We start from the raw sequence: 21019 nt of genomic DNA, 5'->3' as shown, positions 1-21019 counted from the left end.
ACCGCCTTGCGGCGCCGGCACCCCGGGTTCTAGTCCCGGTTGGGGCACCAGATTCTGTCCCGGTTGCCCCTCTTCCAGGCCAGCTCTCTGCTGTGGCCTGGGAGGGCAGTGGAGGATGGCCCAAGTGCTTGGGCCCTGCACCCCATGGGAGACCAGGATAAGCACCTGGCTCCTGCCTTTGGATCAGCACGGTGCACCGGCCACAGCACGCCGGCCTCGGCGGCCATTGGAGGGTGAATCAACAGCAAAGGAAGACCTTTCTCTCTGTCTCTCTCTCACTGTCCACTCTGCCTGTCAAAAAAAAAAAAAACTCACTAAACAGACAATGACGATGAAAACCCACACCACGGCAAACCCAGGGGCCTGGGGGGGCTGGGGGGCTGGGGGCTGGGGGGACTGGGGGCTGAGGGCTGAGGGTGCTGGAGTTGTAGCCTTCGGTGTCCACACAGGCCTGGGACAGGCAAAGAAACAAGAAGGAGGTCAGTGGACCCAGACCCTGGGCTGCTGAGAAAAAGACAAAGTCAGCCTGCATGTTCATGGAGCTCCAAGAAACCCTCTCTGGAAAAATGGAAGGGGAGTGTGAGAATCATGTCTTAGCAAATAGAGGCTGTTGGAGAAGAGAGGGAAATTCTAGAAGAACAGGTGGAGGGGCGGGGGCCTGGCCTGGCCTGTGGACTGTCGGGGAGATGCCCGCGTTCCCTGTGGGCTGGGTCTGAGTCACAGCTGCGGCTGCTGGTTCCAGCCTCCTGCCGACAAGGACTCTAAGAGGAGCAGTGACGTTCCTGCCGCCCGCGGGGGAGACCCGGATGGAGATCCCAGCTCCTGGTCAGCCCCAGGCAGGGGTTGTTGTGGGCATTTGGGGCGTAAACCTGAGGATGGAAGATGTCTCCATGTCTTTCTCTGCTTTTCAAATAAATAAAATGTAATAAATAACATACGATGAAGAAATTAAAACATTCCCACATATAAAGAAAAAATAGAGAATGTATTGCTTAGCAGGTCAGAAGTAGCTGACCACGTTGTGGCGTGGCAGGTAAAGCTGCCACCTGTGACACTGGCATCCCACATGGGCGCCGGTTCAAGTCCCAGCTGCCCCAACTCCCTGCTAATGACCCGAGAAAGCTGCAGAAGATGCCCCAAGGACCCCTGCATCCCTGTGGGAGACCCAGATGAAGCTCCTGGCTCCTGGCTTTGGCCCCGCCTCACTCTGGCCTTAGTGTTTCAAATAAATAAATAAATCTTTTTAAAAAAATCACAGGTAGGGGCCGGCGCCGTGGCTCAACAGGCTAATCCTCTGCCTTGCGGCGCCGGCACACCGGGTTCTAGTCCCGGTCGGGGCACCGATCCTGTCCCGGTTGCCTCTCTTCCAGGCCAGCTCTCTGCTGTGGCCAGGGAGTGCAGTGGAGGATGGCCCAAGTGTTTGGGCTCTGCACCCCATGGGAGACCAGGATAAGCACCTGGCTCCTGCCATCGGAACAGCGCGGTGCGCCGGCCGCAGCGCGCTACCGCGGCGGCCATTAGAGGGTGAATCAACGGCAAAAGGAAGACCTTTCTCTCTGTCTCTCTCTCACTGTCCACTCTGCCTGTCAAAAATAAAAAAAAAAAAAATTAAAAAAAAAAAATCACAGGTAGGGTAAAAATTAAGTAAATATAAGAGTATAAATGTATTTTTGTTTGTAACTATTTTTCTACTATATGACTTAAAAGACAGCTGCATAAAGCAATAATTTTTATAAATCTATGTTGGCAACTTCCAATGTAATTTACATGACAGTAACAGGACAAAGAAGCAAAAAAGAATGGAGCTATATAGGGGTAAAGCTTTTGCATAATATTTTAAAATTGATATTAATGTGAGCTACATCTTTATAAGTTAAGATAGATGCTAATTCTTTTTTGTTTTATTTATTTGAAGGTCAGAGCTACAGAGAAAGGGAGAAACAGAGAGCGAGGTCTTCCATCTGTTGGGTCCCTCCCCACGTGGCAGCCATGGCCAGCATTGGGACAGGCCAAAACCAGCAGCCAGGAGCTTCAGCCAGAAGCGGGGACCCAAGCACTTGGGCCATCCTCTGCTGGTTTCCCAGGTGCACTAGCAGGGAGCTGGATCGGAAGTGGAGCAGCCGGGACTTGAACAAGCGCCTATATGGGATGCTGGCGTCTCAGGTGGTGGCTTAACCCACTATGCCACAACGTGGGCCCCAATAGATGCAAATTCTAATCCTGAGTGTAACCACTATGAAAAGAATTCAAATAAATAAGTAAATGAAGTGATAAAGAGAATGAAAGTTGTGTACTAGAAAAATTATGTTTCACGGCCAGCGCCGTGGCTCACTAGGCTAATCCTCCGCCTGCAGCGCCGGCACCCTGAGTTCTAGTCCTGGTTGGGGCGCCGGATTCTGTCCCAGTTGCTCCTCTTCCAGTCCAGCTCTCTGCTGTGGCCCGGGAAGGCAGTGGAGGATGGCCCAAGTGCTTGGGCCCTGCACGCACGTGGGAGACCAGGAGGAAGCACCTGGCTCCTGGCTTCGGATCGGTGCAGCGCTGGCCACAGCGGCCATTTGGGGGGTGAACCAACGGAAGGAAGACCTTTCTCTCTCTCTCTCTCTCTCACTGTCTAACTCTGCCTGTCAAAAAAAAAAAGAAAAGAAAAGAAAAAATATGTTTCACATGAAAAAGGCGGTAACAGAAGGATAAAGAAAAATGCGGGATCAGCAAGGAAACACACGTGAACTTGACATGAACGTGACCTCGTCAGAAATGACAGCCCTGTAAGTGGCTTAAACGCTCCGATCGAAACAGGAATTGGGAGAGTGGATTTTTTTAAAAACCAGAAGATTTGGGGGCTGGCATTGTGCCACAGGGGGTTAAGTTGCAATGCTGGCATCCCATATCGGAGTGCTGCTCCACTTCCAATCCACTCCCGGCTAATGCACAGGGAAAGCAGCAGAGGAAGGCCCACGTGCGTGGGCCCCTGAAACGTGTGTGGGAGGTGTAAATGGAGCTCCAGGCTCCTGGCTCTGGCCTGGCCCAGTCCTGGCCCCTGTGGCCATTTGGGGAGTGAACCAGAGGATAGAAGACCTCTCTCTCTCTCTCTCTCTTCTCGCTGTGTGTCTGTCTCTTCCCTCTCTCTGTCGGTTTGCCTTTCAAATAAATAATTTTTTTTTTTTAAAAATGATTCAACTCTATCCTGGCTACAAGAGATAACCTTTAGTTTCAAATATATGAGGGTACTTCAAAAAGTTCATGGAAATAAAATTAAAATATAAATTTATTTTGGTGCAAGAAATTTGAAATATATGTGTAGTTTTTCATAATATACATGTTTATTATTTCATAACATATTTTTCAAGAACTTTTGGATCAAATGCATGGATTTTTTAAAATTATTTTCACTAAACTAAACTTATCTTTTAATTCCATTTTCTGAAGTATACTTCTACAAATAGGTTGAATGTGGAAGCTTATAAAAATATATACTATAGAACTAATGACCAAAAGAGAGCTGGATTAGGTATACTAACATCAGTCAAAACAGACTTTAGGACAAAAATTTTGTTACTGGAGACAAAAATGAAATTTTAGAATAAAAAGGTATACTATTTTAAGGAGCTATAATTATTATAAACATATAAATTATGTTGTAAACACACAACAGAGTCTCAAAATGCAAAAATCACCAGAGTTGTAAAGAGAAATGGACGAGCCGACGAGCACAGTCGGAGACTTTTCATCGTTTGTAGTCGTGGCTAGAGCATCTGCACAGGCCAACATGGAAACACAAGACCTGAAAAACGTGATACAACAACTACTCTCACAGGCATCGGTGGACACTCCGGCCAACCACAGCAGAACACACGCTCCTCTCCAGTGCACCTGGAAGCTTCCCCCGGCAGAGCATGCGTTAGGCCCCAAGGTCTGAACGTGTTAAACACATTAGAATCACACAAAGCATCTTCTCCAATCAGAGTGGAATGAGATTAGAGGTCAGTAACAGAAGGAAGTTTGGAAATTCACAAAGATGTGGAATTCAACAACACCGTCCTAAATAACAAGTGGATCAAAGAATCACAAGGAAATTAGAAAAGACTTTGAGATTAATTAAAATGAAACACACACACACCAAACTTGTTAAAACAATACAAAGAGAGAAATTCTAGCTGCCCATGCCTATATTAAAAAAGAAGAAAGCTCTTCAACCAATCACCTGGGGCTGGCCTTGTGGTGCAGTGGATAAAGCTGCCACCTTCAATGCCAGCATCCCACATGGGCAACCAGTCCCTGTCCCGGCCTCTCCACTTCTGGGAAAGGCAGCGGAAGGTGGCTCAAGTCCTGGGGTCCCTGCCATGCATGCGGGAGACCTGGGTAAAGCTCCTGGCTCCTGGCTTCAGCTTGGCTCAGTCCGGGCTGCTATGGCCATCTGGGGTGAGAACCAGCGGATGGAAGACCTCTCTGTCTCCCCCTCCCTCTTTCTAGCTCTGACTTTCAAATAAATAAATAAACTTTAAAAGTCAATAACCTAATCTTCCACCTTAAGAAACTACCAGAAGAGGACAAACTAAACCCAAAGCAAGAAGAGGAAGACTGACAGTGAAGATGAAACCAACGCAGCAAAGAGCAGGAAGACAACAGAGGAGGGGGCACTGGGCGCCACGGAGAAGCCTCCACCAGGCACGCCCACAGCCCACTGCAGAGCGCTGTCAAGTCCCACCTCTGTCGCTCCTGCTTCCGCTGACGCCCACCCTGGGAGGCGGCAGCTCATGGATCAAGTACCCGGTTGTATCATGTTTTTGGTTCCTGACTTCTGTCTGGCCCAGCCCTGGATGTTGCAAGCATTTTGGGGAGGAAATCAGCAGATGGGGGATCTCTCTCTCTCCCTTTCTGCCTTTCAGATAAATACAGTACAAATTTTAAAATTGTTTAAAGATAGAAAATTCAACAAAACCAAAATTTTTTAAAAATCACCGAAATTGACAACTTTTAGCAAGACTAGCGGAGAGTGAGAGAGAAAAGACTCAAATTACAAAAATCAGAGAGGAAAGAAGAGAGAGTCCTACTGACCTCACAAGAATAAAAAGGATTTTAAAGGATTTTAAGGGAATATTGTGAACAAACAAAACAATGAAAAAACAAACGAAATGGATAAATTCCTAGAAAGACACAAATTACTAGACCTGAACATAAAAATTTAATATCTTAATAGACTTACACCAACTAAAGAGGTCAAATTAATAACAACAACAATAATAATAATCTATCCAGGAAGAAAAGCTCAGGACTAGGCAGCTCCACTGGTGAATTCTACCAAATGTTTAAAGTAGAATTCATCCAAATTCTTCACAAACTCTTCTGAAAGCCAGAAAACAAAGCACTCCCCACGTGTTTTATGAAATTAGTGCTATCCTGATACCAAGATCAAAGGCATCTCACTTGCAAAACTCTGCAAAACACCCCAACCCCCTGTCGGTATACACATAAACGTGCCAGCAAACCGACTCTGGCGACATTTGAAAAGGTTTATACACCACGACCAAACGGGGTACACTGCAGCAATGCGGGTTGGCTCAGCACAGGACAATCAGCCCCTGGGGTGCACCATGGTCAGAGGACAAAGCCATGCGAGCAAGCAATCCAGAAAAGCATTTGACAGAAAGAGTGAAGCTGCCAGTACATTCTAAAATACTCACTTACAAATTGTTTGAAAGGCAGAAAGAGAAAGCAAGATAGACAGAGAGAGAGGGAGAGGGGGAGGGGGAAGGGGAGAGGGAGAGGGGGAGGGGGAGAGGGAGAGTGGAAGGGGGAAGGGGAGAGGGGGAGGGAGAGTGGAAGGGGGAAGGGGAGAGGGGGAGGGAGGAGGGGAGGGGGAGGGAGAGGGGGAGGGAGAGAGAATGAATCGATCTGCTGACTTGCTCCCTAGAGGGGCACAACAGCCAGGGGCCAGGAACTCCATCTGGGTCTCCCACATGGGTGACAGGGACCCAAGTACTTGGACCATCCTCTGCTGCCTTCCAAGATACGTCAGCAGGAAGCTGGATCCCAAGCAGAGCAGCCGGGACCCTAACTGGACTCCGGATATGGGATGGGGCTGTCCCAAGTGGGAGCTTAACCCACTGCACCACAACCTTGCCTCTGAGAGCCTCGTTTTGACACAGATGTTTATGATTGTTACGCATGTATAAAAGGAAAATACAAGCAAAATTAGCCTGGTGCATTCCTAAGATTTCTCACAGAGCACAACGCATCTGAAAAATGAGTCAGTGTGTGTGTGTTCACATACTCAGAATTACCCCAGTCCTCACTCCTGCAGTGGGAGATCCTCACATTCCCTCTGCCCTCAGCAAGCACCCATCGCTGCGGCTCCTTGCCGGGAGGGTGAGCTGAGCCTTCGTTTCTGGGTCTGTGCTGGGATGGTGTAGGTCTGTTTACTTCAAGACATGAGAGTATAACAGGTATCCCACAGAGACTTCCTGTATTCAGGGGCCAGCGTGTGACACAGCAGATCTAGCTCCACCTGTTACACCTGCACCCCATATGGGCTCTGGTTTGAGTCCCGGCTGCTCCACTTCCGGTCCAGCTCCCTGCTAATGCACCTGGGAAAGCAGTGGAAGATGACCCAAGTGCTTGGGCCGCCCACCACCCACTTGGGAGACCCGGATGGAGGTTTAGGCTCCTGGCTTTGGCCTGACCCAGCCCTGGCTGTTGCAGCCATTTGGGGAGTGAATCACTTCTCACTTTCTCTGTCTGTATCTCTCTGTCACTCTGCATTTCAAATAAATAAACTTCAAAAAAAAGACTTCCTGTATGCCAGTGTACTCCCTCCTACCCCACCATAGAAACCCAAACTCCTGGTAGATTCTGGGATCATGAGTCCAACCATGTGGCAAATCCTTCCCTGTCTGTCACTTGTTTGGCATGAAGAACCCCATGTGGCTGGCAGTCTCGCTAGAAGCGCTGTAAGCAGGAAAAGCGACTCCACTTCTGGCCCGCGCGTCTGTTCCCGGGAGGACAGAAGGCGGCCCCGGCCGCGTTGGCAGTGGTGCCCTGTGCTCGTCTTGCCGCCACGTGGCTGGCTGGTCCCTAGGGAGCAGGGCCACACAAGGGCTCAGTGTTGGTTTCTGCTGTTGGCGGGCTGGGCACTCACTCAGCAGTGGTTGTAGTCTGATCAGCTTGGGGAAGCTGATGAGCTGAGCACGTGACTGCCCTCCACCCGTCTCCACGCCACGTGTTCACAATCCCGCTGAGCAAAGGCGGGCACAGCGGTGGACTGAGGTGGACTGCAATCCCCAGGATCGGTTCTTGTCCCCGGCCTGAGCGCTCAGATCCTCCTCTGGGGCCAACCCTGCGGCACAGTGGCTTCAGCCACCTCCTGGGACGTCCACGTTCCGTAGGTGAGTGCCGGTTCAAGTCCCAGCTACCCTGCTTACGGTCCCAGTTCCTGCTAATGCACTTGGGAAGCAATGCATGGTGGCCCATGTGCTTGGGCCCGTGCCAACCACGTGGGAGACCCGGCTGGAGTCCCAGCCCCAGCTGTTGCAGACATTTGAGGAGTGAGTCAGTGGACGAAAAATTTCTCTCCTTCTCTCCCTCTCTGTGTCACTCTTTCAAATAAATTAATAAATATTTTTAAAGGGAAACGTCTCTCCCTTAAGGCTGCTCTGTGCCGAGACCTGGGTGAGACATAAACTCTGCACACTGCGTGACCGTTGGGAGAGATTTGTTCACATATTTCTTCCCTAGACCTTTTTGCCATCGGTTTCCCAATCTTGCTCTTCGCAAGTCCCTGGCCACGCAGCGGAGCCATCAGCCGCTTACTGCATTGACTCTTCCATTCACTGCTGTGAATTCTGCACCTCCAGGCAACAGTGATGAGCGGCACCGCTCACCCGGCCCCTCGCAGCCTTCCCTTCTCCCTCCCCCTCCAGAACATTCCAAGTGTGGCTTTGGCACTGCAGGGGTCACCCCCAGGGGGGCCCAGTATGGCACACAGAACTCCAAATTTTCCTCTCCGAATGTTTCCCTTCTCAGCTAACCGGTCACTGGGAAACACCCCCAGGTCCCGCGGTGCCCCTGAATCCAGGGAGCTCAGTCCCATGGCTTCTTTCCCACTCCAGCAGGGACTCAAACCCGCACAGCTGGATCTCCCTCACCAGTTCCAGGACCCTCGGGGTCCCCCAGATCTGCAGATGCTCAAGCCCCTTCTATACAGTGGCTCCATGCTTGCATAGCACCCGCTCACCTCCTCCTCCACGCTGCAGACTGTCTCGGGGTTACTCACAACCCCCAGTGCCAGGTGGGGGCTGTGGACGCGACTGCTTCACTCCATTGCTTAGGACCTTGTACTGCAGAATCTGTGACAGAGAGAGCACAGTGAGAACGTCTTCAGGGCCCTCCCTGGGGACGTGGCAAAGGAATAGGTGAGCAAGTCTTTTTTTAAAAATTATTTTATTTATTTTCATGTTACATGAGAGAGACAGAGATCTTCCACCTGCAGGCTCACTCCCTGAATGGCTACAGCGGCCAGGGCTGGGCAGGGCCGAAGTCAGGAGCCTAGAACCCCACCCGGGTCTCCCACGTGGGCGGCAGGGACCCAAGAACTTGAGCCATCACCTGCCCCTCCCAGGGTACGCGTTGGCAGGAAGCTGCAGCAGGAGCAGAGGAGCTGGGACTTGAGCCAGGCACTCTGATGCAGGATGCAGGCATCCCAAGCAGCGAATTAACTCACTAAGCCAAACGCCCACCCCATACAGGCCTTAAATAATAAACCCATTCCGGGGCGCAATGGGTTAATCCTCCGCCTGTGGCGCCGGCATCCCATGTGGGTGCCAGTTCTAGTCCTGGCTGCTCCTCTTCTAATCCAGCTCTCTGCTGTGGCCTGGGAAAGCAGTGAAGTTGGCTCAAGTCCTTGGGCCCCTGTACCCGCATGGGAGACCGGGAAGAAGCTCCTGGCTTCAGATCGGTGCAGCCCCTGCTGTTGTGGCCATTTGGGGAGTGAACCAACGGAAGGAAGACCTTTCTTTCTTTCCCTCTCACTGTCTGTGGCTCTACTTCTCAAATAAATAAATAAAATCTTTTAAATAAATAAATAAATCCATTCCAACATTTCCCTAAGCCTTAGATACCTCCCTGCGTGGTATATCAAGGAAGCTATTTTAAAAACCTGTTCGGTGTGGACCACACTCAGAGGCAGGTTTCAATCAACTGAGAAAACTGTGAGCGCCACTCTCGACCCCTGAGCTACTGCGATGCATTTAGAATCTTTGCTTTCACAGTCACATCAGCAAACGCAGCCAGCTCCCACTTAGCACTCCTGCCCCAGACCTGGCGCCGCCAGGGCCCATCCTCTTGTTGGGAGAAGTCGGGGACACCTTGCACGCCCTTCTGGGGTGCACCAGGTCTCCTGTGTCTCTCTGTGTCCTCGACTCTCTGTTCAGTGGGTCTCAAGTGTGTCTGCGAGGGGAGGGGCGGGTTTGAGGAAGACCCCGCTCCCCTGCAAGGCCATCACTTCGGGAGCGGCCGTGAGATGGGGGTCTCCAGGCCAGGAGTCGGTGGTCTCTTCAGGAGGCAAAAAAGGCCAGCAGGACTTGGGGCTCCAGGTTCTCGCCCCCTCCAGTTTTGAGGGTCCCGCTGCTTCCCTGTCGATGTCTGAACCCCGCCTCTGCACAGCAGAGAATCCGTGGGCATTGTATCTCAGCCACCCAGCGGCTAGATTTGGGGTCTGGTCTTCAGAAATCTCAGCCTGCAGCTCTGGGGGGGTAAGTTATTCTGGGCACGCGTAAATGCTTCCTGGTTCTTTACCCAGTTCTCGACCTGAGAATTCCAAGCCCCGCACTCGTTGCCTTCTCCAAATGTGCCAGTGCACCGGGAGGCAACCAACCAAGCAAGCAAGCAACCCCTGGGTCCTTGTGCCTTTGCTGTCCACTGAGAAGGTCTACGGCAGGGGCTCCTTGGGGCACCGAAGTCTCGTCTTCTCTAGGGTCTGATGGTGATCAGTTAAGTAAGAACCTGGACCAGCACGCGGCATGGGCCACCGCGTCCCCTCGCCCCCTGGACACAGCTTTCTGCATTCTTCCAACTCTGCTCAGACTGGACGTCCACGCCGGGCTCCCGTCCCCCACGGTCTCTTCCCCTGGCAGTGCAGCGACACCTGAACTGCAAATGCTGCGCGGTCAGGGCGGCAAGGCCACCGGGAGTGCTAGGGGATGCAGATTTATGGTGGGGATTAGGCTTGACACCGCTGTGGGTGGAGCCGGGCAAGTGAGGGCCCAGAGCAGCCGGGGGATCAGAGGCCGGGTCACGAAGCAGCGCTCCCCATGCAATGGCCCGGGTGGAATCCAGGGGGCCGCGCGCATCCAGCCACAGGGGTGGCCTTCCAGACGGGTCCACGGGACGCCATTGCCTCCTCCGGACGTCTGCCACTAAGCCTCTCTCGGTGGGTCTGGGGTTGCTCTGGGGAGAGAGAAAAGACAGGTTGGGACCCGCTGGGCACCTCAGCACACGCCCATAACCACAGAGGACGAGAGAGCGGCGGTGGGTCCTGCGCCCCCTCGCGCCTCCTACACCCCCTTCCCCTCATGGTCAACTCTGCCCCGGAAGGAGAGGGTGGCAGAGGGGGTTCACAGCTTAATCAAGGCATCCATAGACACTGTAGCACAGGGCATGTCCTACCGTTACAAGTGACCCCTTCAGAGGCCGGCTGAGGCTGGTTTCTCCTTCAGGGCTCCAAGCGGCACGGACAGACTGTGACCGCCCAGCCTGGCGCCTGGGGCCAGTCTGGTGCCATCAGCTCTGCCCGGGTGCACACGCCGCAGGGCCCGGGGACTCGCCCCTAGGGGTCACGGGACAGTCCTGACAAGACAGGTGCTTCACAGCCCTCATTTGTTGTCATCTGCAGCCAAGAGCTTGGAAGAGACGCTTGTCACCAGGGCAAGGCGCCCTGCTCACACGAGAAAAGTCCGGGCTATACCCATGCCAGGAGCTCACACTCCGTTCCTGGGGGCCGGGACGGCAGGAACCGAAGGGAAAACGAGAGTCCTCGCCCTCCACTTGCCCAGGTGTTTCCCACGTGCCAGGCGCTGCCCGGGCCTGGGACTCACGCAGTGTCAGCTTGCGGGGAGCTTTCAAATGAGGTCTGACGTAGCTGAGCCCGGCCCCGCAGGAGGAAGGCACCGGAAGAGTGGGAGCGTCCAGGAGACCACAGCTTCTCACCGCGGCAGCCCCAGCGGTGGTGCGGTCTCCCGGAGCCCGCTCAGCGCCATGCACTGTCCCCGAGAGGCTTGAGTGTTCATGCAGGAAGATTCCCGGAACCTCGGCTGCCTCCCTGGGAGACGATTCCCGTTCTCAGCCGCGGGTGGCGGCAGGAGGGAAGGTGGGGGGAGAGAGACAGAGAGACAGAGACACACACACACAGAGACAGGGATCAGAGTGTCAAGGTGAAAGGCACAGGTGTGCGGGATTCCTGTAAGTGCCGACTGTTCCCCGCTGGCAGTCGGGGTCCAGCAGAGCAGGGGTGGGAACTTGTGGCGGGATCCAGCTTATCACACCTGCTCACCTGCACACCTCGAGGGTGCTCAGAGCCTGCTTGTGGAGAAACTGAGGCAGCAGGAAAAATAAAATAGGAAGTTTTACAAATGAATGCAACTTAGGGGCCGGCACAGTGCAGCATCCCACATGGGCACCGGTTCGAGGAGTCCCGGAGACTCCACTCCCCATCCAGCTCCCTGCTGATGTACCTGGGAGAGCAGAAGATGGCCCAAGTCCTTCCTTGGGCTCCTGCACCCCTGTGGGAGACCTGGATGAAGCTCCTGGCTCCTGGCTTCAGCCTGGCCCAGCCCAGACTGTTTGGCCACCTGGGGAGTGAACCAGTGGATGGAGGATCTCTCTCTTTCTCTTTCTCTCTCCAACTCTCCTTCTCTGTAACTCTGACTTTCAAATAACTACATAAACTTTAAAACAAAAACACAAAAATAAATGTGCAACTCAGAGATGGAGGAAAAGTTTGGGGGGAACGGGCACCCCACCCGGGGCCCTCCTCCTGCCCCTCCCTCGGCCCCCTCCCCGCTGCAGGAGCGATACGGAGCACTCCGTGGTTAGCCGTTATATATTACTGGTCACATATTTTACACTCGGCAGCATGAAAAAAGGGCATAAAAGTGCAATTAAACGTCTGAACTGTTGCTATTTTAGAAATTAAAACAGCCTCCATTATCCTCGGCAGCTCCGCTCACTGACTCACGGCTGAGGCACGGTCCTTCCCACCACTTTAACCGACTTCTTTCCCATAAAAACCCCTTGTTAATGGGTCCCCGGGGACCCCTGAAAATAACAAGATCTGTAATAAAGAAATTAATAACATGCAGAACGGCCGCGGCTAAAAAGCTTTTTAGAATCCGCGAGCGTTTCTGTGCAGGAGGAGGGAGACTCGCACGCAGACCCCACCCACGCCCACTCTGATTTCTGGTTGGGGGGGTGGTGTGGTCCCTCAGCTGCAGTGGGAGGGCGTCCCCGTGGTGGGGGGACTTGGCCACCCCGGAGCCAGCCGAGCCTCTGCTTCCTGCGTGTCTGCCCTCTGCTCTCACGTCTCTCCCTCCCCCTCCCTGTCTCTGCCCCTGCCGTCTCCATCTGCGGCGATCGTTCTCCATGTAACTGTCTCCTCCTTCTCTCTCTCTCGTTCTCCCTCTCCTTCTGTCCCCTCTCCCTTTCCTCCTGTCCCCGCCTGTCTCTCAGCCCTCCTCCTCTGCTGGCTCTGGTCCCCACTGTCACCTGCCCACCCCATTGCTGCCTCTGTCCTGCCTGCCTCTCTTCTCGTGGCTGCCCTGTCTCCCGGTTTTCTCTCTCCTCATTTCCCCTCCCATCCTCTCTCTCCTTCTCTCTTAGTCGCCTCTCTGTGAATGTCCGTGTTTCTCTTGCAGCACTTAGCAACGGCACACGTTCTCAGAGGTGCCTCGCTCGGCGAATTCGTCATCATGTGAGCATTGCAGAACTCACGTCCACAAACCCTAACACGCACTAAGAGACGTTAATTTTTTTCCTCTTAATTTTCAGAGGGACTGACGGAGAGAGCTCTTCCACCCGCCGGTCCATTTCCCAAATGGCCACAGCTGCCAGGGCTGGGCCAGGCTGAAGTTAAGAGCCCAGACTCCATCCAGGTCTCCCACATGAGTGCCAGAGACCCACATACTGGAGCCTCACCTGCTGCCTCCCACGGTGCACACTAATGGGAGAGCGGAGCAGAAGCACAGAAACCCGGACTCAAGGCAGGCGCTCCTGTGTAGGATGTGGCTATACCGAGCAGTGCCCTAACCACTGCATCAGGCACCCACCCCTGCAGGTGGCAAATGTCATGGAAATGGCTGTGGCCGGTGGGATCCATCACTGACCACTGTGGCCCAAGGGATCCATCACTGACCAACACGCCATAGGCATGTACATGTGCGTGTGCATATGTGTATAACTCATACATGCATATCTGCACACCTTTATCTCATTCTCCCTCAATCACCTTCCTTCTCCATCTTGGTCTCGCTATGTCTCTGTCTGCCCTGTCTCCTCCTTGCTTTCTTTTTTTTTTTTTTTTAAGATATATTTATTTATTTGAAAGGCATAGTTACAGAGAAGGGGAGAAGGAGAGGCAAAAACAGAGAGATTTTCCATTCTCTGGCTCACTCCCCAGATGGCCACAATGGCCAGAGCTGGGCCAGACTGAAGCCAGGAGCCAGGAGCTCCATCCAGGTCTCCCATGCAGGTGCAGGGGCCCAAGGACTTGGGCCATCTTCCACTGCTTTCCCAGGCCACAGCAGAGAGCTGGATTGGAAGCGGAGTGGCGGGCTCGAACCAGCGCCCACATGGGAAGCTGGCCCTGCAGGCAGAGGCTTAACCTTCTACGCCACAGCGCCGGCTGCTCCTCCTGGCTTTTCTGCTTCCCTCTCCCATTTTCCTGGTCTCCCAGAACCCCACAGGTCTCTGTGTGAATGCAAAGCTCATCTGAGGAAGAGCTGAAATGTTCCCAGACACTTGATTTGCAAATTCAGTGGCCACTAAGGAGACGCGGCTGTCTGGAAAGGGCCACAGGCCCCTGGAACTTTCTCTTTCCACCCCAGGAGCGGCCAGGGAGGCCTTCCAGGGCGTGTGGTCAGCCACGGAAGTTGAGAAAGCTCCCTCCACACCACCTCCACTACTGACAACGACAAGGCATTGGGGCCAGGCAGGCCATGTCCCGGTTCCACAGCCTGACTCACGTGCCCACTGGCTGCAAGCCTTGGAGCAGATCACGGAAACTCTGAGCCTCAGTTTTTGCATCTGTAAAATGGGGACAGAAGTAAGTTTTTTGCAATTTAATAAGGAAAACAGAAAACATGGCAGAGGGATTTTTTTTTTTTTTTTTTTTTTACAAACGATCTGGAGCCTTTCTCCCCACTCCCTGAGTCTGGGCTGGCCGTGTGACTTCCTAGGCCCAGTGTAGTAAGTGGAGGGGCTGGGTGCTGGCTGTGAGCCTGTTGTCGTCACTCATGGGACTACTGCCATGCCACGAACGAGCTGGGCTAGCCTGCTGGGGGATGAGAGGCCCTGGGGCTGAGGCAAACTGTCCCAGCTGAGCCATCTAAGGCCGGTCACCCCCAGCCAATGAGGCGGCTGACTGCAGACAGATGGACAAGCCAGATCAGCAACTGCCTTGCTGAGCCCAAACTGCTGACCCATGGAAAATAAATTGATGGTTTTAATTTTTATTTATTGGGGCCAGCGCTGTGGCGCAGCAGGTTAATGCCCTGGCCTAAAGCGCCTGCATCCCATATGGATGCCGGTTTGAGACCCGGCTACTCCACTTCCAATCCAGCTCTCTGCCATGGCCTGGGAAACAGTGGAAGCTGGCCCAAGTCCTTGGGCCCCTGCACCTGTGTGGGAGACCTGGAAGAAGCTCCTGGCTCCTGGCTTGGGATTGGCACAGCTCCGGCCTCTGTGGCCAATTGGGGAGTGAACCAGCGGGTGGAAGACCTCTCCCTCTTTCTGCCTCTCTTCTCTCTGTGTAACTGTAACTTTCAAATAAATAAATAAATAAAATTTTTATTTATTTTAGGATTTAGTTTTATTTATTTGAAAGAGTGACAGCAAGAGGGAGATGGAGAGGGAAAGAGAGAGAGGGAGAGGGAGAGGGAGAGGGAGAGATCTTCCATCTGCTGGTTCACTTCCCAGATGGCCATGATGGTAGTGGCTGGGCCAGGCTGAAGCCAGGAGCCAGGAACTCCATCCAGGTCTCCTACATGAGATGCAGAGGTCCAAGTCATTGGTCCATCTTCCGCTGCTTTCCCAGGCACATTAGCAGGAGCTCAGACCAGCACTCTAATATGGGATCCAGCATTGCAGGCGTAGCACCACGCCGACCCAATTTTTATTTGTTGTAAAAACTTACATGGGGGCTGGCACTGTGGCACAGTGGGTTACTCCTCTGCCTGCAGCGCCTGCATCCTATATGGGCACCGGTTCTAATCCAAGCTTTTCCTCTTCCAATCCAGCTCTCTGCTATGGCCTGGGAAAGCAGTGGAAGATGGCCCAAGTGTATGGGCCCCTGCACGCGCATGGGAGACCCGGAAAGATGCTCCTGTTTCCTGATTTCAGATTGGCCCAGCTCCAGCCATCGTGAGAGTGAACCAGTGGATGGAAAACCTTTCTCTCTGTCTCTCCCTCTCACTGTCTGTAACTCTACCTCTCAAATAAATAACTAAATAAATAAAATCTTTAAAAAAAAAAAAAAACACCTTACATGAAAGGCAGAGAGACAGACAGAGATGTCCCAGCCACTGGTTCACTCCCCAAATGCTTGGGGGCTGGGCTGGGCTGAAACCAGTTGCCCAGAACTCCATCCCGGTCTCCTAGATGTGCGGCAGGGACCTAAGTACTGAGCTGCCTTCCACGGTGCACATTAGCAGGAAGCTGGAGTCAGGAGCGGAGCTGGGACTCAGACTCCCATCCCGAAATGGGAGCAGGCACTCTTAGCTGTCCGGCTCAGGAGTGCGAAGTTGATTCACATTGCCAGACAACGGACGGCCCGAAACTTCTCTCTGGCAAAACAGACGCTTTGTCCCCACTGAACAGTAGCTCCTCTGCCAGGCCCACCAGGACTGCATTCCCTCTATCTCTGGACCTCTCCGAGCACCTCAGCTCAGTGGGACCACAAAGCATTTGCTTTTATGTGGTTGGCGAATCTGCTTACTCTAACGCCCTCAAGAGCAGCCATGTTTTTGATGTTGTTTGTGGCCACTAAATTTGGGGTAGCAAAAGACACTGATAAGTATCATTACCTACACACACACACACACACATGTGTTTTCTTCTGTTGTTTGATTAAAAAATTTTTTTTACCAGAGTTGGCATTGTGGCATAGCAGGTTAAGCCTAGGCTTGCAAAGCCAGCATCCCATATGGGCTCCGGTTCAAGACCCGGCTGCTCCACTTCCAGTCCAGCCCCCTGCTAGTATGGCCTGGGAAAGCAGCAAATGATGGCCCAAGTGCTTGGGCCTCTGCACCAAGCTCCAGGCTCCTGGCTTCAGCCTGGCCAGCCCCAGCCAATGCGGTCATTTGGGAAGTGAACCAGTGGATGGAAACTCTCTCTCTCTCTCTCTCTGTCTCCTCGCTCTGTAATTCTGCCTTCAAATAGACAAAAAATGAATCTCTAAAGAGACTTTTTTACCTTGTCTCTACAAGTTTGAAAGTCATACACTCCATATCTGTTCTTTTGATGGTTATCTTTTAATTTTCCTCTTAGATTATTTACACACTTTTCACACAATTTCTAAAGTTAATCAGAATCTATGCCATTCACCAAAAAAAAATTGGCATTTTTTTCTCTTAAAATTTATTTATTTATTTGAGAGGCAGAGAGAGAGAGAGAGAGTTTCCATCCACTGCCTCATTCCTCAAATGCCCACAATGGGCAGGGGGCTGAGCCATGAACTCAGTCCAGGTCTCCCACGTGGGTGGCGGGAACCCAGACCCCAGAGCCACCACTGTGCCCCCACGGGCATGCATTAGCAGGAAGCTGGAGTCGGCACCGGAGCTGGGAGTCAGACTCAGGAACTCTGTAGGGGACATGGGCGCCTTAAACACGAGGCTAAATGCCTGCCCTTGACCTTGCCCCCCCCCCCCCCAGCTTTTCCTATCATTTCCACGTGTGAGCAGCTCCCCGCCCCGTCACTGCTCCTGAGGGCTCGCTGCTTCCTCTGGCCCGGCTTTCTCAATCTCATCAGCTGTACGACAGCCTGTGGGGGGCGCCCTTCGGCTTTGTTGAAACCTTTGGTCTGCCCTCATTCACCCTGACATTTGAGGTTCAGACTTCGACGTCCTTGTGCCCGGTTTCCTTCATCCAGCGAAGCTGATGAGAAGTCTGGTTCCGTTCAATTCTCGTTTTTGTAGGTGATTCACCTCTATTCGGGGGGGGGGGATCACTTTTATTTCTATAAATCTGGTAGATGTTTGTATTTTGGAATCTAGTCTCATTTTAACTTTTCTTTCATATTTTTCTTTTTTTCTCTTTGTGTCGCATTGTAGAAAATTATTTCAGCTTGATCTTCTAGCTCATTAGCTTATGCTCAGTGAAATTTTTCAAAAATCCAATGGTATATAGTTCTCCCTTTTCTCATGAAATTCATTTATTTGACAAGCCGAGAGACACACTATGGACAGAGCACCCGTCTACCGGTTCAGTCCCCAAATGCCCACAAAGTCGGAAGCCCGGAACTCTACCTAGGTCTCCCACAGGGTGACAGGGGCCCAAGAACTTGGGCCATTGCCTGCTACAAGTGCCCATCAGCAGGAGCTGGAGTCAGGAGTGGGGCTGGCAGAGGCACCCAGGCGCCGACCCGGGATGCAGGCACCAACCCACGTCTTAACCCCTGTATCCGATGCCCGCCCTCATTTCCCAACTTTCCTGCCTGTCGCTGGCCTGTCCCCATCTGGCGGAGCTGGCCTCCCCGGTGCTGGGCCACTCTCCATGGACGCCCACCGAGCGGGGTCCCCAGCACAGCGCCTCCTTCCTCCCGTGTGGCCATGTGGCTCCTCTGCCTCCTGCGCTGGGGCCTCCTCTCTCTCCACGGCTCAGAACTCTCTCCTCCTTGCTCTCCAAGGACACTTAACTTCTTGTAGTTTCTTTTCCCACTCCCTGTAGGATTTGTGGAAAGACGAGCACGTTTTAGAATTGGCGTCATCTCTGCCAGGAAGACAGATTTCCCAGCCGTGAGAATTGAGCATTCGGCAAGTTATGACCCCAAAGGCTCATGGCGGGGCCAGCACCTCTGCTAACCAGGGCCAGGGCCCAGGAGTACGCATTCCGAGAGGCGCCAGCAGGAGAGCCATGTCTGCCTCGGGGGCCATGCTGCTCCCACCACCACCTCTCGCTCTTCTGCCAGCCCCAGCAAGTCGTCCCTTTATTAGTTAAAGCTCAGAGTTAAACTGACTTAAAAAAAAAAAAAAGCTACCAGTCTAAGCGAAAGAGGAGATTCAGGGCCCAGTGCTGTGGCACTGCATCCCACATGGGCTCCAGTTCGAGTCCCGGCTGCTCCACTTCCGATCCAACTCTCTGCTATAGCCTGGGAAAGCAGTAGAAGATGGCCCAAGTCTTTGGGCCCCTGCACCCATGTGGGAGACCCAGAAGAAGCTCCTGGCTCCTGGCTTCGGATTAGCGCAGCTCTGGCTGTTGCAGCCAACTGGGGAGTGAACCAGTGGATGGAAGACCTCTCTCTCTCTCTCTCTCTCTCTCTCTCTCTCTGCCTCTCCTTCTCTCTGTGTGTAACTCTGACTTTCAAGTAAATAAATAAATCTTTTTAAAAAAATGCTCCTGGGAAAGCAGCAGAAAATGGACCAATGACTTGGACCTCTGCATCCACGTAGGAGACCCAGATGGAGTTTCCAGCTCCTGGCTTCAACCTGGCCCAGCCCTTGCCATTATGGGCATTTAGGGGTGAACCTGCAGACGGAAGATCTTTCCATGTGTAACTCTGCCTTTCAAATAAAAAATAAATCTTTTTTTAGAAGAGTATTGGAGGAATCTTAGAGAAGAACGCAGCAACAGCAGGGGCGGGGCAGCTGAGCCTCCACAATTGGAAATGGAAGGGGGGTGGTCACCACGAATCCCTCCTTCCCCAGGAACCGGACCTGCCCCCTGCAAGGCCGCTCCCTCCCCCAGGCGGCCCACCGCAGGGACCAGCCAGAGCAGAAGGCAGAGGCCAGCCTCCTTGCCTCAACTCAGGGCACTTCTGCCAAGCTGTGCCAGCTCTGAGCACCGGGGAGATCCACCCCTCTCCCTCTGCCCCGCCCTGCTCCCCCACTCCCATTCTCAGCTAGAGGCAGGTGTGTGTCTCTGGAGCCAGTGAGCCTCAGAGCCCAGGGGAGTCCCAGGCTGTCCTATGTCAGAGCCTTGGGCTCACCCCAGGGGGCGCTACCCCCGCCAGCATCCCCAGGACCCAACAGCTCAGGCCCTGGGAGGCACTGGGCACTGCCCGTCTGCACTGTGGTTCCCTGAGGGCCTGCATCATCACCCTCGAGGGACAAAGGCTCCTGGCCCAGACACTGCCCCACAGCACTGGCTGTCACTCATCTGTCCTCGGATTCACACTCACACTGGTCCCCCAGGAGGGACACCCTTCCCACTTCAGCAAACTCCTACTCATCCTTCTTGGTCCGGCTCCCATGCCCCCTCCAGGAAGCCTTTCCTGACCACCACACACAGGTGGAAGCACGGCCTTTAGCGCTCCGGCTGCAGCCCCCACCCCCCTCCAGGCATCTGGGTGTCGTCCTCAACGGGATGGGGCACCCGTGCAGGCCAAAGCTCAGGTTTGCTCCTCCTTGATGCTGCTAGTGACCAGCAAGCTCTGCCTTGGACTGCAAGACCAGCTTGGCCCACGCCATGAGCTGTCTGGTCTTGTCCCAGTGAGGCCTCGACTTCTCGGAGGCAGAGTCTCCGTCCAGGGTGAAACTGCTCCATCTTCTCGAATCCAGGCACCTGCTTCTGCGCCGGCCTCTGCCCACAGCCAAGGAGGGGAAGTCCCAGTGAGCCGGCACGAGGCCGAAGTGAGACAGGCAGCCGGGGCAAACATCACAAAGCCCTGCCTCCAGGGCGGCTGTCTATGCCTGCACACCTCTGAGAGCCTCCATTCATTCCCTTTCTTTTTGAGACAGAGAGAGATGGAGCTGTCCCATCCAGAGTTCACTCCTCAGATGCCCGAAATAGCCAGGGCCGGGCCAGGCCAAAGCCGGGAGCCAGGAACTCAATGCAGTCCTCCCACCTGAAGGGATCCAGCACATGAGCCGTCACCAGCTGCCTCCCAGGAACTCAAAACCCAGGCCCTGCGATATGGGATGTGGGCATCGCAGACAGCATCGAACGCCTGGCCCGAGAGCCTCCCTAGATTTCACTCCCTGGGCACCTCACTGGCCCCAGCCCTGCCTTGTGACAGCCACACCTGACACCTGGGGAGCAGGTGTGGGGCTGGGGACCAGCCACTTTGCAGGTCCACTCAGCACTCCTATGAGATGGGGCCCTTGTCATCTCCCTTTAAAAGAGAGGATGGGGGCTGGCATGGTGGCATAGCGGGTAAAAGCCGCTGCCTGCAGTGCTGGCATCCCATATGGGCTCCAGTTCGAGACTTGGCTGCTCCACTTCTGATCCAGCTCTCTGCTGTGGCCTGGGAAAGCAGTAGAAGATGGCCCAAGTGTCTGGGCCCCTGCACCCACATGGGAGACCCAGAAGAAGCTCCTGGCTCCTGACTTTGGATCAGCACAGCTCTGGCCGTTGCAGCCATCTGGGGAGTGAACCAGCGGATGGAAGACCTCTCTCTCTCTCTCTCTCTCTCTCTCTCTCTGCTTCTCTGTAATTCTGCCTTTCAAATAAATAAATAAACCCTTAAAAAAAAAACAACAGGTGAGGATGAACAGGCACCCAGAGAGGTGTGGGGCACAGAGCCTCGCGCCCAGCCTGGCCTGGCTCCCTCCTTCCTGAGCCTGGAGAAGGAGCCCTTTCCACTGAGCCCCACGAGGGTCTC

The sequence above is a fragment of the Lepus europaeus genome, chromosome 12, assembly GCF_033115175.1.
Source record: "Lepus europaeus isolate LE1 chromosome 12, mLepTim1.pri, whole genome shotgun sequence".
Lineage (NCBI taxonomy): Eukaryota > Metazoa > Chordata > Mammalia > Lagomorpha > Leporidae > Lepus > Lepus europaeus.
The sequence above is the reverse complement of the archived record's forward strand: the minus strand, read 5'-3'. Positions refer to the sequence as shown.